The 26,319-nt window shown below is 37.1% G+C and overlaps 2 protein-coding genes across 7 annotated transcripts in view; one reads left to right on the plus strand and one right to left on the minus strand.

Moving 5' to 3' along the window:
* The window catches only part of LOC129771426 (NAD(+) hydrolase sarm1), a 157,953-nt gene that overhangs the window by 49,387 nt on the left and 82,247 nt on the right, over positions 1-26,319 (plus strand). The window lies entirely within an intron of this gene.
* Positions 1-26,319, minus strand: part of LOC129771428 (tRNA-splicing endonuclease subunit Sen54) — a 137,040-nt gene that overhangs the window by 15,867 nt on the left and 94,854 nt on the right. The gene's annotated exons all lie outside the window — the stretch shown is intronic.

Consider the following 26,319-nt stretch of genomic DNA (forward strand, 5'->3'; position numbering starts at 1 on the left):
ATCAAACAGTTGCAATTACTATTAAAAGAAGTAAGAAAAATCAATTCTACATGAAAGTTTCACAAAAGACAACTTTGTATTCTTAACCAGACAACCTGAATTTCATTCGAAACAACTCTGCATCTAAAATTCGTTACTCTAACAGTACCGTTATATTAATCAGCTTCAGAAGTAACTATACCGTTTGTTTGCTTTCTCATCCTTTCTCATCCTCATCTGAGAAAATCTTTGTCTGTTGTTTCAACTAATATAAAATGCTTTATTTTCGTTCAAATGACTCGAACTTACATGAAGCGGTTGGGTGCAAAAACTGATCTCAACTATTCCGAAACAGAAGTTTCAACGGACCAATTCAAGCCTACATGACCACATTGACGCAACCTTGATATGTTCCGGATCAGGATTCCAAGAGAAGTAACCTCTTTATAACAAGAACTTAATTCCATCATTTGACACATCGAAGGTTAAGATTTTCCAAAACTAACAAATTGATTACCATTTCAAGGGTGTCCGGAAAAGTTTTCAGGCAGACGAAAAGACGTTTTGATAGCAGCTTTTACACAGCTTCAAAGCTGAAATATATTTGTTTTGGTTTAATGTTTTCTCGGTAAACTTATACACTCACATTGTCGTGTTCCTTTTTCGATATTGTACCCGAAATCTTACCGTCCGACTATCTGACTAATCTTATCTAGTTGAAATGATAATGACTGAACTGCTAACAGAAATGAAGTAGGCTTTAGCATAAATTGAATCTTCTTGATTGTTTTTCCCTTCGCACGAACTTTACTTTACTAGCTTTGGCAAAACCTTATATTAGATTACTGTGAAAAAAATCAATAAAATGAACATGCACAAATTTTCAAATCAAGTCGCACCCCGTTTTTAAACTGATCTGCTATTTATCACTTCTATAGAGTGGTAAGGAACATATCCAGCTCTCCTACGAGACTGCCCTGTGATTTCGTTACAAAGGGTTTTTTACCACATTAGGATATTCTGAATGAGCTCCGGATGACCTACAAATCAACCCTTAAACTACCCTTTAAATGACCGCGACCCTCAAAGAAATCATCATCATTGCTTCTGAATCGTTCAAAACACTTTGCACACATTCTTACCAATGGAGAAAATTCTTTGTCAGCTTTGACAATCTATACTTTTCTTTATAGAAAAATAATACACGAAAACTTTCTGCAAATGGCATTTTCAATGCCAGGAAATATTTGTTGTTCAGAGATCTTGACTGCCAGCGCAAAACGCAATTATGCTTTTGGAAACAGTGAGAACACAAAATCACGCAAGTGATATATAAAAGCGAATTTTTCCATACTCCAAAAGCATGCAAACCATATCCGAAGTTCACTCGCCGCCCATAACCAAGATCAGATGCATGAAACTAGATCAATATCTTGTTTCATGCAATGCTACCAATTGTATCTAAGTAATAAAGTTTTCCAAAAATTAATGACAGCAATATTTATTGAATTTACAAGGGATAGTCATTAGAGTGATGGGAATAGTACCATGTTTCAAAGTTCTTATACTCGCGCATATAGACTCACATACCGAAAATCAATAATTTTGTTTTGATGAGGCTGAAATGACTATTAAAACTAAATGAAGTTGAAGAAAAGAAAATTCCTGGAGTTTTTTTTTTCATTCAATTATATCCTTTTTTTCAATGAATAGAGGAAGGGCGGTAAAGACAGACGTAAAAGTTGTTTTTCTCGGGATTTTCTCAAAAAAAATATAGCTATCTCACCACGAGTCGATAGTGTAAGTCTCTTTTTTTAATAAAAATTGTTTTGAGGCAGAAATTTTGCAAAATTGATGTGTCTGGCATCTTTCAAAATTTAAGAAAGAGTCGGGAAAGATGGACGCCAGCTGGAAAATTATATTTTGAAACACAAGTTGATGTACTCAATAAGTCTTCGTAAAGGCCTTAAAAATGATTGAATAAAATGGCTTGACTTAAATCACCTAGAAGGGGTCTTGTAAGCTTTCTAATTTTTTCATGTCTAAAATAGTTTCAGGCATCCGGAATGACAGATTCGGAATGCATTTCAAAACCCGCTAAGCCATGTTTTTCCAGCCATCTGAGTTAGTTTATTGAACGAATGCTTCGGCCCGTTTTTTCGGCCAATTTTCTGACTTTCCGCCACGGACTTCCCATATAATCTTCTTTCTAGGTCGAGGAGATGTCGCAATCCCGAAGGCGAAGGGCGTAAATGAAGTTGTTATAAGATGAGATTTGAAATTGTGACTTGTTCCTGTTACTGACTGAAAAATGTCGGAAGTGGTCCTAGTCGAGGTGAAAAATTGGAATTGCTGGGGTGCAGTATGAGTGTTGTTCTTGTAATTTTGAAATTCAACGCAGCAACGCAGGGGTGTTCACCCTGCCCTAACAGATTTTACAGCCTCTTTCATCCGCTGGTTCGTCCATGTCTTTCTGTTGTTCTTGCAAACGTAATTAGTGGGTATCTATTGAAACAAAGGAGAAGATAATTAAATTGTTCTTCTTTTCGTTGTTCTTCTTAAATTGTTCCATCTTACCCGATTTGATTAGTATTTTTAACATCAATGTTTCTAGAGTAAACATGAAAAACTTACCGCTGATTCAATAAATTTAATGAAAAGTGTTGGTAAAATACTCACGTAACGAAAAATATAAAAAAAAACTTGTTAACAATAAAAACCTTATTTTCTACTGACGAAAATTTACATACAACTGTTATTTGCAGATCACTTTTATATTTTTATTTACAATTTTTACAAAAGACCAGCTATGTATACACAGTCAGTGTCAAATGTATTGATACACTATATTGCAGATTTGTACATAATTCAAAATTAAAATAAAAATGTGTTTCATGAATCATACATAAACACCGTGCGCGACTATACGAGTTATGATTTTGCGCGCAAGTACAGAAGTGTTAAACGAAGCCCCGTACGACGGTAATGAAACAAAATATGAAGCAAGAAGGGATCAGGTAAAACTGTTTTATCGACAATCTGCCATAAAAGTATAAAAATAACCGCGCAAGCGCACACATGTATCTTCTACGCTGAACGCGTTCAATTTCCATTTGCTATAAAATCTCGCACGCGAAACATTCTCCGCGTTCTCCGCAGCACAGTCCGCCATAACGGCCAACGCGCTGATATTACCAACACACCGCCGCTTTATGCCGGTTCCTCCGAACACACACACTCACCAGTGGCAAGAGAAAAACCAAAACAAACAACGTGCGGAAAGAAAACACAGAGAGCACATCGACATCGGTCGATTGACGGGACGACGAGACGACGGCGTGAACAGAAGCAGACGGTAATGTGCTTTTTTTTGGCGTAATTCGTGTTTTTGGCAGTGATTTCTTTGTTTGTTCCTCATCGATGAGTGTGACGTGCGCGCGGCAGCGCCAAATTGATTGTGAACTTGAATTACGACTCCCATTGATGACAAGTGTGTATTCGCATGAACCTTTTTTGACGCAACTGTGACAAGCGCGACGCACCCGATTCCTGTTGCGTGTGCGTGTGAATAGAGAATGTGTTTCAGTCTGAAACTGGCGCAAATTTTGCTACACACCCCTGGTAACACATGCCGACCGTGCATTGCAGTTCAAGTAATTTTAACATTTCGAAAACGAGTTTTGTCACTTATCTGTCCCCAACCCACATAAAATATCGTCGTGCCGCGGTGCCGTTGTTGCTGCTCCTTTGTTTGAAATACGTGTACACGAGGCGACCGTTCGTTCGTTTTTTTTTCTCTTCTTTTTATATTTATTTGCCATGCTATGTCTGTTCGCGGAAGAGTGGTGCGCGTGCAGACGCCGTGTCCTGACGCTTCTGGAAAGTGTACGAGAGGGTATGTTTGGCCAACTTGTGTAGCGTACTTTGACTCCGCCAATGGGCTGTTTTCATTCATAAATTTTGTCGCTTATTACGGGTGAGCGGCTGTGATTCAATTCATTGATGGACAAATGGCTTAATTCGGCTTACGAATTGGAAGCGAAGTAACTATAATTCAATATAAGGTAGCCACTTTGAAATCCAGTTTCAGCAAAAGAAGATGGAAGCGTCAATCGCTGCTTTATGATCACAATGAACTGCCTCTAGGATATTTTAGAAATAGTTTCACAATTTGTGTAACTTTCATAACATACTTTTGTGACAAATAATGGATCAACAAAACAAATAAGGTACACCGGGGCAAGTTAAAATTCGGGGTAAGTTAAAACGGAAATCATAACTTTTACTAGGAATGATTGATAGACGTGATAAAAATATATATAGTAAACATTATATTTCAACCTACCTTATGACAGCCATTACCAGAATATTGGAATGCTTTAACGTAATCCGCGCCTTTGTTTACTTTTACTTGTTCCGTGAAATCAAAAGAAACATTTTTGCGCGCTGGCTCAATCGGTCCGATTGAGTAGCGACGAGCTTCGTAGCGAATCTACGAAAGCGCGTTTTTCCAGGGCTATTTCGTATTAAAACGACTGAACGACCAACTGTTTCAAGCGCACCAAATACAGTTGCAACGCCATCTGAATTCCACACTTAAGAGGTTTTGGCAATACGTAAACACACAAAGGAAGGAAACAGGGATCCCTTCAAGCATGACCAACGGTGAAGTGGAAGCTGCCACCCTCGCTGATATTGCAGACTTGTTTCGCACACACTTCAGAAGCGTTTTCAGTAATGAACGAATCAGCAATCAAGACGTAGAAGCTGTATCTTGCAACGTATCTTCCTCGGCCTTCTCAAGTCGCCCATTTTGTATCAACAGAGAAATGATTATCTCAGCTGGGAATCAACTGAAGAGCTCAAAGGAGTCATGGCATTCCATCCTTGGTCCCCAAACGCAGCTTGCCCGCGCTAGCAACGCCTCTAGTCAGCGTTTTCAATCGCTCTCTGATATCTGGTGAATTCCCTGCCTGCTGGAAGGAATCTTTCGTTTTCCCGATGCACAAAAAGGGTAGCAAAACGAATGTATCTAACTACCGAGGAATAGCTTCATTAAGTGCTACCTCCAAGCTATTCGAGCTGATTATTCTCGAAAAACTGGCTCAAAACTTCGCTCACTGCATTTCAGAGGATCAACATGGCTTCATGCCCAAGCGTTCGACGGCTACTAATTTAGTAAAGTTTACTTCGTTCGTCATCCGCGAAGTTGAGCTAGGCCATCAAGTAGATGCCATCTATACGGATCTCTCCGCTGCGTTTGATAAAATGAATCACGATATTGCTTTGGCTAAATACGATCAATTAGGTGTTCATAACAATTTGCTTGCCTGGCTATCATCTTATCTGACTGGTCGAAGCATGTCTGTAAAAATTGGAGACTATGTTTCTTCTCCCTTCCCTGTGACATCCTCATATGAACGATGTCAACAGTGTACTAAAATGTCTTAAGTTGTCTTACTCTGATGACCTAAAACTGTATTCAGTGATACGGAAACCAAGTGATGCTAGATTCCTGCAAGATCAATTGGAAGCTTTCGCCGAGTGGTGCCAACTGAACCACATGGTACTCAATGTTTCGAAATGTTCCATAATATCATTCGGCAGACAACGTACATTTATTCATAATAATTATGTCCTATCGGCTACTACCTTGAAACGTGAATTAACTGTCAAGGATCTGGGAATACTCATCGATTCTAAGCTCACGTTCAAGGATCATGTCGCTTACGTGGTGTCAAAAGTTTCCTCTCGACTCGGTTTCATATTTCATTTCGCCAAATCATTCAAAAATGTATATTGTTTGAAAGCCTTGTATTGCTCATTAGTGCGGCCTATTCTGGAATACTCGGCTGTAGTGTGGTGTCCATACTACCAAAACGAGGCGAATCGCATCGAAGCTATTCAACGGAAGTTTGTTCGATTCGCTCTGAGGCATCTTCCGTGGAATGACAACGTTGATTTACCCAGTTACGAAAGCCGTTGTATGCTCATACATCTGGAACTATTGGAGGCGAGACGCAACATTGCGATGGCAAGCTTCATTGGTGATCTAATCCGGGGAAACATCGACTGCACTTCGCTGTTAAGCTGTCTACATATAAACACCCGCCGCTGGAATTTACGCTCACAGATGTGTTCAGATGTGTTCGACTTCAATGTTTCTCGTTATAAAAACAAATTTAGTTTCCGTAGTGTCTTAAATTAAGTTGTTTAGAGCGAGTAGAATTCGTTGTCATTGGGGTGAATATTTCACCTGTTGACTATAAATAAATAAATAAGTATAGGAGAACTGAGCAATCTTTTCTCGTATAGCTCTGAGCATTTAAACTCACCCCATGTTTTTTGAACCCTGGGGTAAGTTGAAACCAATGAAAATCGACTATCTTTAAACATTGCTGCAGATACCGGACGTTATTTGTCGGTAATTGAATGATGATAAATTGAAAAATAAGAATCATTAATATTTCGTTCCTCAGTATGTTTTACATAATTTATGAATACACAGACTTAATACAAGCCAAATTTGTTAATTTTTGGGTCGTTCAAATATTACGTAACGCAATTTGTTTTAATATTTCAGACTCCCTCTTCTCTACATAACATGTAACAAATGGTCATTTGCATATAAATATTTAGACTTATTTGGATTTATTTCTAAACAAGTTTTCACAAGGCATCCCCTACTTCCTTTTTGAGTGTATTACGTAATATTTGAATATTTGAATGATCCTGTAAACCTCATTAGGGGCCGTTTCGAGTGGCTCTGACATGGAAGCGTCTAAAATAGTATTCTTGATGTTATTGTGTCGTATATTAATTCCTAGTATGTAGTGTCCATTTTGTGTGTATTATACTACTCCCCCCACATCTCACGTGTACCAAAACCCTTTTTCCAAATGTTTATATGTAATTCCTCCAATTTAGCGTTTCATAAATCAGTTGTAGATCGTTCGAGAAACGAAACCGTACAATAAACTCATGATAGTTCCGCGTTTCAGCTTACCCCGTTCTACGGACAAGTTGAAACAATGAATATGAAAACTAAATATTTTCAAAATTGACATTTTTCGAAACATCCAGTGTGAATTCCTATTTTTTATCGAAAGTCATCTTTTATACCTTGTATATGCTACAAACAGATTTCAATTTAGTGATTTAGTAATTTTTTAAGATAACTTTCAAGTTGAACTTCGAAAAAATCATTTCAACTTGCCCCGATGTACCTTATTTAATTATCCATGAAAAACTTTTGAATTGTTCTAGCCAATTATGAATTTTCAGACCATTTTTTTTTTGTTTCCCGAAGTAGGGAAGATCCTGAAGGTTATAACATTTTTTTTTTATCCAAAATATATATTTTTATTAAGGCTCATATGGCGTCAGGCTGACGGGGCCGGGAGTTCAATATTTCGACAATGTTTGCCTTACAACTATGTTAATAATATGTAACCGATTACTCGCGGTTGGCTCGAGGTTAGTATTACAAGTGTTTTCGTAATTGTGATGTTGCAGTCTTCAATGCTCTGTACGTGTGCCCGACACGGGATACTTCCTATTGGGATGCGGCTGACCGTTAATCAGCAACGCCCTCCTAGTCTGTACCCCATATCTAGCGTGGTGCGTCTTTCTCGACTCGAGGAATCCAGGATAGAATGATCACTAGCCGGCGCAATCATCAGCTCGTGTAGAGTTGTCATGAGCAGTCTTCCGAAAAACACTTACACATGTCCACGCGATGTGAAAATTCCTTGTTGACGTAGGACTACGTCTAACCGGAAGATATAGGGGGTGAAATGGAAATCTAGGTACTGAACAAGTATGAAAAAATGCAAGATTTGGAACGCTTATAACTCGAGCATTTCTCAATAGATCGCAAAGGTTTTTGCATCAATTGATAGGAAATATATCTACGCATCTATAATAACGAATAACATTTCATTTTTCTTGAGATAAATAATTGAATAATTGTGAAATATCAAGCATTCTCAAAATTCACTATGTGCCCATTTTTGATTGGTCCATTTTGTGCTCCTCAAATCGTACCGACCAAAACGGGCAACCAGAGCAGCAGCGAAATAGAATGAAGCACGATTGGAAAGGAAAAAGAAAAAAAAAGAACGAAACATTGGTCGCAGTCTCACACATGCGTAATTCTCGAGCCAGCCAGTCAGCTTAAAAATCCCCGCTCCGCTGCCGTAACGATCATTCTCATTCAAACCGTACACCACATCGGTTCGCATCACAACACATCAACAAACCAACCCAAGCACCCATGTCTGGACATGGTAAAGGAGGAAAAGTGAAGGGAAAGGCAAAATCCCGCTCGAACCGTGTTGATATGGAGTTCCCCGCAAGGGTAGCTAGGACGAGTGCGTAAGTACCAGTGCACCAGTCCACCTAGCCGCCGTTATATAGTTTCGGCCGCCGAAGTGATCGAGTTGGCTGGTAAAGCTGCTCGCGACGATAAGAAAAACCGCATTCAGAACAGAACACATCAAGACAACAACAGGCAGTTGCAGCGAGTGGCGAGTGGCAAACGCAATCGCAAAACGGCAGCAGGTAGCAGAAGAAAAAAGTTTGTTCTTTTTACAATCTGCTTTGGTGGCAAATCCAGAACAAGGCGGCATCGAGGGCGTTCGAAATGGTTTTTTTTTCAAAACCACGAGTACTAAGTTTTCTAAATTGGAACCATTCCATAAAACAAGGCGCTTTTCAGGGCCATTAAACCTTCCAAAAAAGAGTTTAGGAAATAAAGTTCAATGCGTTCTAAAACATTATCCAAAATAATAATAAAACACAAATTGATGTTTTCATAATTTGTTTGCCAGGATCTGATGAGTATGTGAATTTGGCAGTAGTTCTGAGCTTATTGATAGTTGGGGACTTTCAAGATTATTGAATTTTCACCAACTCTTAAATTGTTTCCAGATTGAAAGTATAGTAATTTACAATTAGTTCGACATTTAGCTAATTGGACGGACATGTAATGCGACTTATTTAGTTGGACATTTTTGTAAACATAGAGATCCAAATTATGACCGCACATTGAAAGTCGACACTGTACCACTGTCATCGCAAATGTTCAATTACAGGTTCAAATCGCCTCCAATGCGACACTGAGTGGCGCTTCGGTACGTTTTTTTTTATCCCATTTATTTATTTATCAGGCTCATTAGCATTTTATCTGTAACATAGCCGGGTTTTTATCGTGTACATGTACATATGTTTATGTTTCTATAAATTGTAAATTACACAGTAGTTAGTAGTAGCCATTTGGGCGTTAAGTTTTCTGTTCCATTACATTATGGTGAATTACACAGTAGTAGCCATTTAGGCGTAAGGGTATTATTTCTGTTCTTCCATTGTTCAAGCGAACCGGACAGCGGAGACAGTTGATATTGATCATTGTTGGGTTATTTATAGAACAGCAGCCCGTTAAGTTAAGCAAGTCAAGGGAAAGGCAAAGTCTCACTCGAACCGTGCAGGTCTCCAGTTCTCTGTTGGTCGCATTCACTGATTGCTCCGCAAGGGTAACTAGGCCGAACGGATTGGTGCCGGAGCACCAGTATACCTAACAGCGATTATAGAGTTTCGGCCGTCGGAGTGCTCGAGTTGGCTTGCAAAGCTGCTCACGACAATCAGAAAACCCGCATCAAGAACAGAGCAGCTTCGGTTCGGCGCTCATCAAGGCAACAATTAGTTTCAGTGAGTGGCAAAGTGCTTCTCCGGCACGTCGCATTAAATGTAATTTACTGAACAATATGTCACAAGCTGGATAGGAAGAAATTTTCCAACTGTGAAAGCTGTGGAGAGTGGCAAACGTAATAGCTAAACAGGAAGGTTTAACCGAACAAGATGGGAATATCGAGTGATAACAAAAACACAACACCAAAGGTTCTTTTCAACCCTCAACATATTCATAAAGAGTAAACAGTAAACTAATCCATTTTTCAGGTAGATAGGCAGGTATTCACGTAGGAGAAGAAAATAAAACAATATATTTAAAATATATATTTAACAAAAGCTGTCCCCTTTGTATAGTCCTACGTCACTCCGGTTATGTCCCCGACATTACCCACCCGTCTTTTTTTTTTGTTTGAATTCGAACATGATTCTCGCTAGTGTTGAGTGTCTATCCCCAACACGAACAATGATACACAAACATAGACATGTGAAAACAAACACGATGTTAATAATTCAAGAACATCAAGTACAAACATATCACCCGATGTCGTAGTATTCATTCTTTCGTTTCGTTTCGTTTCTTTTCATACACGGAAAGAAATTATTCATCCCAAAACATTTCTTCGTAGAATACTTTTTCACAGAAACGAACTTGAAATTTAGTTCGCATTTCAAAATTGCACGAACTAAGAGGCTATAAGTTCATGCACCAAAATATATATATTTTATTAAGGCTCATATGGCGTCAGCCTAACGGGGCCGGGAGTTCAATATTTTGACAACGTTTGCTTACAACTATGTTAGTAATATGTAACCGATTACTCGCGGTTGGCTCGAGGTTAGTATTACAAGTGTTCTCATAATTGGGATGTTGCAGTCTTCAGTGCTCTGTACGTGTGCCCGACATGGGATACTTCCTATTGGGATGCAGCTGACCGTTAATCAGCAACGACCACCTAGTCTGCACCCCATATCTAACGTGGTGCGTCTTTTTCGACTTGAGGAATCCAGGATAGAATGATCACTAGCCGGCGCAATCATCAGCTCGTGATGAGTTGTCATGAGCGGTACAACCTTTGGCTCTTGTTGAATCATCAGTGGACTGCACAACCTTCGGCCCGTGTATCTGTAAAGAGTGTGTGTATGTATTGCCGCGACTAAGTAAAAGTTTACAGATCGTTCATGCACATTTTGCGAGTCTGATTAAATAATCCTTGGTTTCGTTCAAAGAAAACATTCTCTGAATAAAAAGAAGCTTTCTATTTTTTTTGCGTGCATGTTGGCAATTAAAGTCTAGGGAGCCGACTGCATAGCGGGCGACATCGTACAAATGCTGACCAAAAAAATAAATACCCAAAAATTAGTTTTAGATGCAATCTTCAGCGGCACACAGCAGAACCAGCAGAGAAATTTCAGAGGCTAAAACACACCATTAATTTCTCGATGTTATCACAAACTGAATGAAGGAAAAAACTAAAAGCTACACTTACACTGCACTACATATGCTATGTGTGCACGCGATTGCATCATCCTTTCTTCTCCTCTTATCCGCTCGTTTTATAGCTCGGGTCGCGATCGTCGCGAACAAGCAGTATTGGCCATTTGTATTCAAAGATCCAGCCAAAATTGTTGCTCCCGTGGTCGAGTGGTTAGCGTCACGCATAACATATCACTGCTGAATAATTCAATTTTAGTACTTGTTCAAATAGCTAATAATAGCGAATATTACATGAATTCAATATATAAATTGATGCGTGCACTAAATAATGATATCAAATGTGAAAAACTCTCATATCAATCGATGTTTATTTTGTTCATAACAGAAAAAGAGGTTTATTTTATTTGCCCAATATTTTTGATGAAGCACCCATTGTCATGAAAGGAAAGCATTTTTTCCATGTCAACATACCAACACACCACGCGTTGAGTGGTGGTGGTGTGGTGTCCGATTCGCTTCTTCTACTCTACGCACTGCCAGTGCTTGGGGTGAAAATGCAAGAGAAACTGTACACCATGTTCGAACATCATGTGAAACATTGGGATTAAACATCGTATGTCCAAACATACCACGAATACAAACATGTCACATTTTCTAACATAGGTACGAAAAAATCATGTTTGTACTCAAACACAAAACTGTGAACAGCAGCGTGGACATGTTTATTCCGGACGCAGTGTTTTTTGTGAAACATGGAAGACTGGTCATGAGCGGTACAACCTTTGGCTCTTGTTGAATCATAAGTGGACTGCACAACCTTCGGCCCGTGTATCTGTGAATAGTGTGTGTATGTATTGCCGCGACTAAGTAAAAGTTTATAGGTCGGATAGGAGGGATATGAAACAGGGACACAACGAAGGAAACATAATCAAACGTTGACATCGGCGTTTCTGAGAAACAGGTATAGATGAAGCATAAGATCGAATCACGGCTACCTAAGATATCTCGGACGGGGATATCCGATTGTCTGCCTTTTGCTCTCAGTGCTCTAGAGAGCTGAGAGCGATCAGCATGGAACCGGATACACGACCAGACAACATGCTCGATGTCGTGGTAGCCATCGCCACAATCACAAAGACTGTTTGCTGCGAGCCCAATGCGATAGAGATGCGCGTTTAGGTTGTAGTGATTGGACATAAGCCGAGAAATCACACGAATGAAATCACGACCTACATTCAATCCCTTAAACCAAGCACTCGTCGGTTTAAGGGATTGAATGGAGGTCGTGATTTCATTCGCGTGATATCTCGGTTATAACATTGGTCCACATGACTTGACCGTCAGACGACCAGATAACCAGACATTTGCGAAGTTTTGTTTCACAGGTTTGTCATTCATTTGTCGACTCGCTAGGTAATGGCATTCCCCAACTAACATCTCTCCATCAGTGTGACGTTTTTGGGATGGTTTTATTCAGCTCTATGCTTAATAAAACTATCCCATTCAGCTCGATCACACCAGCGCGATATGCATACTTTTCGGCGCAGTGATCCGTTCAGTGATAGCACTCCGACGGAGCACACTGCCGTAGTGAAAGGGTTAAAAATTTCTGAACTAATTGTCATCAAATCCTCTATTCAAGCCTTATTCAAGAAAATTAGGTGAAATTATTAGGTTATAGCCAATATTGTTCGTTAAATTCAGTTTAAAATCAATTCGAAAACGTTTATCCAACTCCATGGTGTGCTGGAAACGTCTATTCGACCATATTCTGGTTTGATGAGCTCTACTTAGACTGCGATATCGAAGAAGAAGATCGTTGTCTGACTGCATTATTTTCTTCTACCAAATTTCTATAAATAGAATTAATTTTTTAGCACATTCACAAACGCTTGTTGAAGTCTTTTACAGCTACTCGATCAAACTTGTTCGGATTCTGATAAATTTTCGAAAAAAAAATTAAATTTCCTAGATTCAAACTTACGACTTTTGCATCGATAATCCTCAATCAAACCAATAAGAACACTTAAAAATGTAATTCCAAGCAGTCGAACATGAGCTTGAAACACTGGCAGCAAACGCTCATTTTGGTAGTCCGTCATGTGTTGTACAAAAGCTGCTTTGCAGCTGAATAAACGTTTTCAAATCGTTGATGTTTAAGCTCAAAGTTTTGGTGAAAAATGGAATGTAGGAAATTATTTTGGTTTTCGTTAAAAATTATCACAAAATTTTATGGAGAGAAAATTCATTGAAAAAAAAAAATTTTTGGAAATTAAAATTCATTTTTATCGAAAACATATGCTTTTAAAATTCTGAAAAAAAAATGATATAAATAGCCCTTAAAATATCAAACAAGTTCTCCATACATCGGATTATGGGCACATTTACATGGAAAAAGTTTTTCGAACAACAACTTTTTCATTTTTTTTCTTTGAAAAAATACTATTAATGTTCAATTCGTAACATTTTTATGTATAAATTATCGCAATTTACATGCTCTGCTAACTTTTCTCTATTTAGAAACATGTCAAGAACATGTCATACGTGAGAATTTACACACAAAAATGTTACGAGCAAAACATATTTTTTTTCAGGAGTCTTCATACAAAACTGACTTATATTCCAAAAACTATAAAAGATAGAAAGTTAATGTCTTCGACAAAAGTTTATATTTTAACAAGATCTAAAACTTTGTCGAATACACTATATCGCTATCTTGACTTTGAACAAAATTAGGGTTAGTTGTATTTCTTTCAAAGAAAACATGAAAAAGCTGTTGTTCGAAAAACTTTTTCCCTGTAAAAATGCCCATCTTCCGATGTATGGACGAATTGTTGGAAATTATAAGGGCTATTCATATATATACTTTTGGGAATTTAAAAAAATACGTTTTTGATAAAAATCAATTTTAATTTTTAAAATAACTTTTTTGTCAGCGAAATTTTTTTCCAAAAAATTTTTGGCATTTTTTCGTGAAAATTTAAATAATTTGGAGTTTTGATTGTGAATACTTTCAAACATTCACGTTTTCTTACTAAGCGAACGTTCATGGGTCCGATCGTAGAACGCTTTATTGATCGATCTTCTAATTGACCCTTTACAATTTACTTTAATTATAAATTTTCTAGTTCATCTACCAAAACCCGTCATTATAATATAAATTATTTTCAAACACTCAAATCGGCTCAAATCGGACCATTGCTTCCTTGGATTTCACGCTTAACAACACATTTGGCCTTCCATTTTTATTTATATAGAAGATAGATAAATTGGAAATTTCTCTCAGTAAATCTGTATTTACCCCAACATTCAAACAATATTTGCCTTTTGAAATTGAAAATTAGCTAATATTGTTGTTTTTGAAATCTCGATTAACAAACAAAAAAATAATCAGACTTTTCAAAAACAATTACCTTGCGAATTTGCAGCCTTCTGTAAGGTTCAGATGGAGCATAAACGTACATAGTATAATGTTATTTAACATGTTTGTCGTCCGTCACGCCGTCCGTCAACTCTTACTTTGAGGAAAAAACGTCACAGGAGGGTTGTGTCCGAGGCACGACCGCATAGTTGACGTAGGATTCCGTTAGGCTATCCGTTGATATTGAATATGTTTGAAGAATTACATTGTAAAACTTTTCGATAATGATTTGGTGGCCCTGAAGAGGGCCGTTTTGTTTGTTTGTTCGATATTGTTTGTTCACTCAGTGTTTACCGATTGATGATGACATAAGGATGGTAAACAGTCGTTGGATGGTGTGTATCAGATAAAAGATACCGAAGTGGAACGAGATATGATGAAAACTGCCTTCTGTGATCCTAGACGAGATGCGTCCTATGTTATGTATGGATGAAATGAAGAAAAAAAAAACTCACCAATGTAATAGAAGATAATTACCAATACCGAACACAATTATCTATATATTTTCTTCTATAACTTTTACATTCTGAGTGTTTATTCAAACAAATGCAAATTTTAATTGGACTAACAGCACCTAATACTCTATGTAGAGCACATGGGAAATCATTTTTTTAAATATTTTTTCACTTTTTCAATTCTTCTTGCCGTACAAACTTTCCTTGGGTGAAAATGAATACAACAAAACAGACAGCTTAAACCAAACGACCCGTTCTCGAGTGGGAACACACCTTGGTTATTATTTATGAAAATTGAAATAAATCGTTTAATATATCAAGTCATTATCAACACAACTACTATCATATACAATTTTACACTTACACTTGTGCTAAAATTTTCACAATACACGATCGGTCATTGATATGAAATTTCACAAAGCAACCAACATTCAAGTATATTTTATTTGCTAGAATTAATCGTATCACTCACCTTACTTGCAATATAAAAATGCCCCCGACTTGCGTATATTTTCAATGCCGATTTCCCCTGGGCAACTTGGTTTTGATGTTTCTATTAAGGAACACATTTGGGTAGGAACAAAAGTTCCCCCTACTTTCATGTATTTGCAATGCCGATTTCTCCCAGGCAGCTTGGTTTTGATGTCTCTGATGGGGACCCGCCGTATGTGTCGTCAATTTCGACCAACCAGAAGTGGGTATTTCCGTTAGGATAGCGGTTGAGATTTTTCTATTGTTCAATAGTTAGTTTCATGACATATATTATTTACTTCAACATAAAAAATTGTTATGGAGTGTCGAAATCGATTGACGCAAAAATTTCATCAATGCATCATGAAATTACTGAGCAATAAGCGTTTGAAATTGGACAATTTTCACAATGTGCTCGATTTTCGATTTTCAATTTGTACCCCAATATGTTCCCGAAAGACGTAATCCTACGTCAAAAGACAATGTTTTTTCGATTTTTAGATCCACGTCAATCTTTTGTATTCCATCTAGCACAGCTTTTCTGAAACACCACGTATTGGTATAAAGCACTGAAGGAGAAATATTTTCAAAACAAAATGATGTCGAAACATTAAGAAACCGGCGAATAGAAGCGTTCAAACATGTCTTTGGGTTTCATCAAATACGGAACAGATTTTATCAATTTTATGGATATGAAATTGAAAATGTTTTGGTATTGTTAATACACTCCACTTACTGCATTGCGTTTCTTTTGGAAAATATAAGCTATTGACTGGGGTATATATAGGAACAAAATATTGACTTTTGACGTTTTGCAAATGAAAGAACCCAAAAATTTTGGTCACTTATTAGTGAGAATTATTATTCAGATCATTCTTATAGCACATATCATATCGTTACCAACTTCTAGTACAATTTTACGTGTAAAATGTATTCTTCATCAGCCATAAATATCACTTCTATACTATAGTATAAAAATAAATAACGAGGCAATAAAAAATCAGGAAACCTACTGTTTGTTTTTATGGTAGTATATTGACGCCACTGTATAATTAAAATCGATTTTTCGAAAAAGCTGTTTTTGTTTTAAATAAAAACAAGTAACTCAAACTCATCCCCAGATATATACAATAACTAACACATCTTGTATGTCGAAACAAACAAAAAGCCGAAGGAATTCGTGCTAAAATGAAATAACCAAATTATGACGTATATACACGATGTGACCTTCAATGTTTGATTAGTTTTTTTTTTTGGTTACTGTTTTATTAGTGACCTAAAATTTCCACGAATTATTATCGAGCGTTTGGATTTGCAAATAACCATCAATCATCGAAACACGGCAGTGCCAATTTAGATGCAGTCGAACACCTCTGTAGCTGGAACTGGACATGGAGTTGCGAAAGATGCGCTTCGCTCGCCCACAGAATACCCATTCTAGGTGGGAGGCTTCCAAACGCGCCATTCAGTCGCATGAGCTGCTGTCGAACGGTCTCCAGCGTCCCCAATCGTTGTTCCCCTCGCTGGGTGTTTTCGCACAACCGTTTGCGGCAGAACACTGAATCTCCCCCCGAGGCATACATGCTCATGTCGCACATCTACGTATATACCGCGTGCGAGGCACCATAGCAATTGCGCCACAACACAACCCATTGTGCTGCTGCTTCACACACAAACAACCAAGAAGTGGCGGCATATCTCTCTCACTCATTTGGTTCTGCATCGCGACGCTGAGTCGCTTAGTATTGCTCGAAGCGGCCAACAGGTACCGTCGTGTCGCAGCGCGGTTGAAGCCTCGAGTTTGCGTTTCGATTTGTTCCGTGTGACCCGCGGTTTGATAATCATCCGCGCGAAGCGATCCGTCAAAATTGCGCGTACAGCTTCCGTGTGTGTTCGTGCATGTGACTGTGTGTTGCGTTGTTTGCTCTTGCGACGTCGAATGCTGTCGCCAGGGGCAGCGAACGTGTCAAAGTGCTCCCATGACGTGAAACGACACGATTGAGTGCGTATATTGTGCGTTGAATTGTGTGAACGCGAGAAGGGCCAGGAGTCCCTCTGGCGACGACATCCAGTCTAGCCCCATATCGAGACGACGCGAAACAATGTTTTTATGTTTATCGATTCCATAATCACAGCTTCGCGTGAAATAGTACCCCAATTAAAGAAAACAAAAAGTATGTAGACTGAACATTTGTTTTCAATTATTTGTGTCCGGTCGGATGAAAAATACATCGAATTGAAGAGTGAAGCAAGTAAGAAACATTGCATTTTGAAAACAAAAAGTCGCAACGAAAACAAGTTGTTACTAGACGAACGTTCAACGCTGTTCAATCGGTGGGTGAATTGCGAAGGCGGCAGTGAGTACCCCGTGGCTGTTGTGGTGGGTCGTGAAATGGGAGAGACACGCTAATGATGTAGCTTTCAGTTCATTGGTAGCAGTGTGAGCAGAAGCAATGGCCAAGTTGGGGATGTTCGGATGTTTATTCTTTCGGATTTCTGTGATTAATTTACATTGTTACATACGCTGATTTATATGACTTAGGGCTCTGCCCCTAGGATGAGAGATGATATTACTGGTTCATTGCTTTATTTCGATAGTTGTGAAACTGTTGCCGCAACTCAGCAATAATTTTGCGAAAAAAGAGGGCTTCTGAAGGTCAACGAAAATTAAGTCATTAAAATAGATTAAGGAACTCAAGCGAAAGGAACGGTTTCATATGCAAATCCCCAAACCGGATATACGAAAAAGATATTAAAGGTCTCGGTCTCGTAATAAGTCGGGATTATCAGTCGGGTGACTGTCCGAGACAACCCACTCCTTGCGACTGTTCAAAAACAAATTATTTATACAAGAACACTTACCTCTTCACAAGGGTACTTATTGAATTAAGCCAAGATCACCAATGTTAAAACCGCACACATATGATAATGTTCCCTACAACTGGAATTCAATGATTAATGGTGAGGTTAATGTACCAAAAACTGTGATTCTACAAGGGGGGCATTTAGTAAAAAGTGAAAATTTTACTGTATTATCTTACTACGTGAAAGATGTCAAAAACCAAATGACATTGAAATATACAAAAACTGACTGATCTTTCATTCAAATTATCATTTATAACTCGTATGATGCAGTATATTGGTACCAAAAGGTTTTGGGAAATGTGTGGTCGTCACTTTCTCGAAAATAGTACAATATTCATATAAAATAAACATGTAAACATTCCCTTTTGATCGCCCGTCAAATTAATCTACGAGAAAAAAAATAAGATTAATGTTTAACACGTTGAGTGCCACGCAGTTTTATAGCGACTTTCCCGTCAGACCGCGCGCACCCGTATCGTGTACAGCAAATGCGAAGCGCAATATTGGCAAATTAGAATTTACTCGATGGAAATGTTTATTTAACACGTTGAGTGCCATGTGCCACCGAGCTTTCAGTTGAGGTCGTGACTGACACCGAGCTTTCCGTTCAAGTTGTATCAGTCACCGGTGACTGACAGTCTAGAATATGGTAATGAATGTAAAAATTGAATTTTTTCCCTTAAAACTTTAATGATTTTTATCAACATGTCATGTCAGTCATCAGTGACTGACATCGAGCTTTCCGTTCCGGTCGTGTCAATCATCGGTGACTGACATTTTTATTACACACTGGTGACTGACACGACCGGAACGGAAAGCTCGATGTCAGTCACTGATAATTGACATGGCACTCAACGTGTTAATAAAAATCATTAAAGTTTTCTGGAAAAAAATCTATTTTTACCTTTATTATAATATTTTGCACTGTCAGTCACCGGTGACTGAGACGGCACTCAACGTGTGAACTAAACTTTTTTACACATCAGAGCATTGTTCGTTCATAGTAATATTTCTAGAGCTAGAGCTACGCCTATGAAGCCTTAAGACGTAGGAGGGGGAAAGAAGAATGATAAAGTAGCAAGTAGGAAGGGAGTTCGAACTCGTGATGGTAATAAAACATACAGTCTGGAGATAAACAAGCTGATTACAGACAACACCGTAAATATTATGATGCACAACTTCATAGTATCTATGAACTGACTCTGTTACTTTTCTGTAGCGTTTATTATTAACACATTGAGCCCAGCGTCGGTCCCTAGGGGCCGACGTTGAGCTTTTTGATAGGAAACTGCTGACTGACTGGGACTGACAGTTATAAAATAATGAAATATAAATATATACGATTTGTTTTCGGATGTTTTACAACATAGAAATAAAATTGTCTTTTTCATGATTTACAGTAGTTTTATAACATATTTTTATGGATTCACATGTTTTAAAGGATTATAAAATCCACCTTCTATTGGTGTCAATGCGGCCCTCATTTTAGCTATCTAATGACTAATCACTAAATGATTATTTGGTACGTATTCAGATCTTCTCTGGATTATAACCCTTGCAAATATTGTAAACATCATGCTTGCATACAATTAGTATCAGATGTACATAGCTAAACCATGTAATTAACGACCAAGAAAGGGCAATATTCTGAAGAAAGCCTAAATTATGAATGGATTAATATGATGACAGTAAACTCAAGCAATGAGAAATACAACATCTGCTTTCATCATCTGGTTTGTTTCATTCAAAAATGGACAAACCATGATAATAATTTCTCTTTGAAAATGTGGAAGCACAATAACTAAACTGTCCGATATGTCAACAAGCATTTATCTAAGTCACATTAACATATCTTATCGTATCTTATCATATTAAGGCTATGCCGCTAGGTTGCCTTTGGCGCTGTTGGAAACATTAAAAGCCTATCCCATCTCGCTGCATACAAGTGAGATTGATCGTATAACGTGACTGTAATCATAGTTCTTGCAGTGATAAAAAAAAGTCTTAAAAACAAACTTGTGAATACTTTCATTTCAAAATTATTTATATCATATTTCATATAAAAGATAATAGTAGTTTTTCATTTCTTGAAATAGCGAATATGTTAACAAACCACACCAAGAGATTTTTGACGTAGAACTACGTCTTTCGAGAAGCGTGCGAAATCATAAAAGAGGTCACGTTTTTATGAAATAAAGTTAACGTTAATAACTATTTTCACTGTGAACGATTTCTTATGATTTGTATACCAATCGAATCGGAAATTCTCTAGGATTTGTTTGATATGCTATATATTACAATTTGATAATCTCTAAACGGTTTAAATTCATGAAAACTGGAAGAGTTTCCTTTTTCCCATACATTTGTTCTGCCGATTTATGTGCTAACCCTACCCGTATTTCGAATGCTTATAACTCGAACATTTCTTAACAGATCGGAAAGATATTTGCATTAATTGATAGGAAATATTTCTACGCGTCTATCACAATTAATAAAATGTTATTTTTCATGTGATGAACAAATGAATAACTGTAAAATTTTAAGCGTTATCTAAACGCCCTAACTGCCAAGGGTTGATTGGTCTGATTTACGGTTTCCCCAACACAGACTTCAAAATCGATGTACCTGTGGAAATCCGCTTTGCAAATATACACTCAAGTCGGGTGTATTTTTGTTCCCACCGAGCTGTGTTTCCCTAACACGAACTTCAAAATCAATGTGCCTGGGGGGATCCGCTTTGTCAAACATGCTAGTCGGGTTTTTTTTCCACTGAGCTGTGTTTCCCTAACACGGACTGCAAAATTAATGTGCCTGCGGGAATCTGGTTTGCAAATACATGCAAATCTGGGGTATTTTTTGGTGTTGAGTACTTTTGTACTCGCTTGTCGTGCAGACCGGAATATGTTTCCCTAAAACGTACTTTTGAACTGAGAAGCCTGGGAAAATCGTCATTTCAGATACTAGAGGTGAATGAAATTTCGCAGTTCGAGAACTACGTAAACATGAGATGTGCAATAATTTCAGATTGAAATGTAAAATAACATGATCGTTTGACAATTCTTCCGTTCACATATTTTGCCAGTCCTAGACATCATATCAAACGTGAAGGGCGTTCATCAAATTTATTTGTAACGAAGAACATAATCTATTACAAAAATTTCGATGCATTCTAAAATAATATTCGAAGTGGTAAACAAGTGGATTGCATAATATAATTGCGTAGTTCTACGTCGAAAATATGCGATCGTGTACTAGATACAACCCCTTAAATTTTTTTTTCTTTTTTTGTCAATATCAAAACTAGATTTAACCCACCGGGGTTTCAGGATCAAATTCCCATATTACAGTTAATTCCAACACCAAACAATTAACTCACAGCCGATTGTTAATCCGGTTTTACCACCATTAAATCAATGTATGTCAATCTTAAAAAAACAAAGCTGACATTGTGTAATTAAGCACAGAACGAATGTATGAGAAAATGGGAATGTTTCTAATTTCCGTCAGGACTACGAGTATTAAAAGTATTAACAAACACAACACAAAGTGAAAAACAAGTTAAAACAGGATAATCATTGAAACTTTAACAAATAACCATTAGAAAAGTGGGCAAAATACATAATCTAGTAAAATGGTTGGAAAATGATTGAAAACACCCCTGAAAATGTATCGTGTTGTAAAAACATACACAAAGGATGTTTACAAAAATGCCCAATTAAAGGATCAATTAGCCAATTAACTAGATCTCCAGTTAGAGTCGAATCCCTGTATAATGCATAACGGACTAGAAAATTGTAATATAATGCAATACGAAAATTCCAGATGCCTGATTAAAATATGATGTTTGACAAAGTTGTTGGAAAATCAATTAACTATTTAGGAAAAATAACATAACATGCCCTTTCGAAAAATCTCACCCAAAAATTTAATACAATATTAAAAACTATTATATCTCAAAACGCAAAACGAAACCAATATTATTGACACAGAAAAAAACGATTGACTCGAAGTTAAACGAAGAAAAATGCCTCCTTAAAAACCCCCAAAGGACAAATGAAGATTTGCCATGATTCGGTAAGATGCCGCTACACACAAAAGGTTTTTCAGGGGTATCTCGACAATACGGATTTCATCGACAAGAACCTAAATCCATTAATTGGACAAATGTGAAGCGGAGGCTTCGGGAGACTGGCAAAACAGCATGAAACACTGCAGGAAAGACCAAATTTTGGGACAAACTTGCCATAGAGGTTGATACACAAAAAAGTGCACAGTTATATCAGAAATGAAAAAATATGTTCATGATATTTTATGAAAAAATATGTTCATGACATGTTGATACGTGCCGCGATTTTTTTATACGCGGCACATATCAACATTTCCTCTCTCTAGACCTGTTGGTAATAAATAAACAAACAAGAAATAGACAAAAATTGTTTTCGACAAAGTTTTACATATGATAGAGCGCTCATTTTCATATTATCGAAAAAATAACTTTCTTATTTTTATAGATAGAGATAAACATAGTTCGGCAATATTGTAGTCCCAATTATTTCAAACAACTTTATAGAACAAAGCTTTTTTCTATCTTTTGATATAATCGATTCAGCGCTCTTTTCCTAAGTTGCATTAGGGTGACCATGAAGAAGCGGTTTTTTTTGCTCTAACTTTTATATTTAGAATTCTACATCAAAACTGTCTTCGTAAGACTTTTAGAGCTTATCAAGACCAACGATGCAGAACTTGTCAATATCATAATCCTACTCAAAGTTATTGATGGTTTTTTACCCAAAAACTCATGATTTCAATTTTAATTTACTCAAACACGAAAAATCACACTTCATGTAGAGTGAACTAGCTCAGAACGCAACTTAGAAAAAAAGTGCTATATCAGTTATTTCAAGAGATAGAAAAATATTTTGTTCAACAAAGTTGCTTAAAATAACTGGGGCTACAACATTGTCGAACTATGTTTACTCCTATAAGAAAGTTATATTTTTTATTTCATCGACATTTTTGTCATCCTACTTTTGATAACATAAAAATGCGCGCTCTGTAATATGTAACAACTTTGTCGAAGACAGTTTTTGTCTAGAGAATAACTGTCGAGCTCTAAATGCTAATTTCCACTAAAATGCACCTCCTGGACCATTGTGCAATGGTACGGAAAATAAATATAAAAAACAAGTATAAAAGCCCGAGATCGAAAAATTCTAATCACACAATAGCATTGAAAGCATCAATATTTAGCGTGGCTTCCAGAAGCTTCGACCAGGTTCTAGAGGTCGATTTCGTTCCACGCCTTCTGGAGAGCCGTGAAATATGTGTCCCTAAATGACACCATCTTTCACTACTTTGTTGTCGAGAATGGCCCACAGGTTCTCAATTGGGTTGATATCAAGACATTGTGGTAGCCATTCGAGGGGTTTTATTTTGCGTGAACGCAAATAGGCTTTGGTCTACTTAGCAGTATGCTTCGGGTCGTTGTGCTGTTGGAAAACGGAGCTGTTTCGTAGGCCAGTTTTTCGAAGCGATTCCTTCAGGTTGTCCTTAAGGATGTCAATGTAGACATCTGCTGTCATGATTCCGAGAATTCGCGTGAATTCTTTGTGAAATGAGCTGCAAATAATCCTGAACTCCAAGATTTCGGACTTGCATGCTGATTTTCTTTCCTCCCATCTTGATTTTTGCGGAAAACTATTTGTGTAAACAACAACAATCAACTTTTATGTGCCAACGTAAACAACATTTTGTTTATATCGCGTTGCTGAATCACTGAAAGGATGTAAATAGCTAAGACAAGACGTGACAACTGGCTTCTCACTCTTCTTTTTGCATTTTCGTCGACCAAGCGCTAGACAACAGGGAAGCGAAATGTGAAGGTTGCCAAATGTTATAAAATTTCGGAAGATTATTTTCCCATGAAAAACATGTGTTCTTGATATCATGTATTTTCTGAGCTGCACCACTTTTTTTGTATTAATTTTTCAACCGAATGTCACACATTTTAAACAATTAGTATTTTCCTGTTATTTTGGTATGCAAAAAAATTAAATGTGGAGAGATAATATGAGAGATGCATATGTTGAAATACATGAATTAAATTCATAGTTTTTTTTCGAAATTTCGACACGCCATTGAAATTCGTTTTACGAGTTAAAGAAAATGATGGGGTTTCAGGTAGAATGGACACTTTTCAAATAGAAATTATGAATTAAAATTAACTTCTCCGTATCAAATTAGTGTTCAATGTGAATGGAAAACTTTGCTTTCTTCATTTGGTAAAATAATCTCATACAAAAATTGTATCTGAAGATAATTTTATATTATAATGATAAGTTTTAGTGAGAATATCGGAAAGTGTATATAAAATAGGTCAAGTTAGGGTAAGAAAGACGTGCTTCAAGTAAATAAATAACCCAAAGTAAAAATTTTCATTCAGATTTTAGCAATTTAAAAGTGCCTTCGGGCCGAGTAGTAAGACTTGTTAGAAGCTTATTTCTATCCAGATGTCGACACCGCATCGTTGTCATCGCAGATACACTTCATTTCGTTTTCACCATGAAGTGTATACGGGAATAAGGCCTTATAATTCAACTTTGATATCGTTCAAATACTAACAGTACTGAAATATTGATAAAATAATACATTCCCAAATTATAACGGCGTTTATTCAGGTTTTTTTGTTGGTATGTATGAATTACTCAGGTTCCAACATGATTCAAATATGTTTTCTGTCTTCTTATTTAATCCTAATTGCTAACTGATTTATGGTTGGAAAATAATTTAATGCTCTTCTCTGCTAGTCCGCTGCTATTATGCTATGCTAGATGGCAAGAGAATCACAAAAAGATGTAGGGTGGAAATACCGATGCAATGTTTCCCTCTCTTCGGGAACTGAACACCGGACTTAATAGAAACGAAAATATACAAAGAATCCATAATAGAAATTTTCGCTAAATTGAAATGTGAATGCAACTATTATTCAGTTTTGAATATATTTGGCAACACTGTGACAATGTTGGAAATCCCATTTTTGTATATTTATCTTTGTCAATTATTTTCCTCTTCAACCAATCAGAAGCCGAGTTGCAAGTGGTCCGAGTTTGACAGAAAAAGTGGTCCGGAATCGACCCCCTATTGTCATGTCTCGTCTCAAGTAAATAGTATCGCACAGCCCTAGCTGTCATAACATGTGGAAACGAGGGGTTACTCAAAGGTTTTGAATGATTTTAATATTATTTTCGGGAGTGGGCTTTTATTTTTGTTATCGCATATTTGCACACTTTATAGAAGTCATGTAAGGAAGTAAACAACATCTAACAAAAATGGCGATTACTTGAAAGAGTAATAGTTAATATACGATCCAATGAAATTACGTTAGTAGATTTTGATGAAATGGTCCATAAATTGAGAAAAGTTTCTAAATATGCAAGGTGGGCTTCCACAACTCAGCGAAACAATTCTGATTGACGATTTCTTCGTACTAGTTTACTGATAAGATATTGATAAGAGCTTTACCCACCATAGTTATCTTACGCTAGATAAGAATTCTTATAAATTATAAGAATTATTATTCACACGAATTCAGTAAACTACGTCAACTCACGGTTTCTGTTTACAATTGAAGTGTTATTGAATTAACGAAAGATCTCGCAATGCGACTGGTATTGAATTAGAATTAAACGTGGTTGTGTTCCAAAATAGATGTCACATATAAAAATGCAATAGTCATGATTTCAGTAAACCAATTACACCATAATGGAACATTTTACCACGGATGAACAAAAACGACACCTTTCAGACATAGCATTCGAATGCTAATTAACAGCTACTATTATAGGGCACATCCGGCAAAATAACTCATGGCTACGAAATTTGTCTCTCCCATTTACACGACTTCACGCATGTGATAAAAGTGTGGTAATATTTAACATAATCCCTTTTCAATGTAGTTTTGTATAATTGGTGTTGTGTTGTTCCAGCGAAGGAAGGCTAGTGAA

Source organism: Toxorhynchites rutilus, chromosome 2 (genome assembly GCF_029784135.1).
Source record: "Toxorhynchites rutilus septentrionalis strain SRP chromosome 2, ASM2978413v1, whole genome shotgun sequence".
Taxonomy (NCBI): domain Eukaryota; kingdom Metazoa; phylum Arthropoda; class Insecta; order Diptera; family Culicidae; genus Toxorhynchites; species Toxorhynchites rutilus.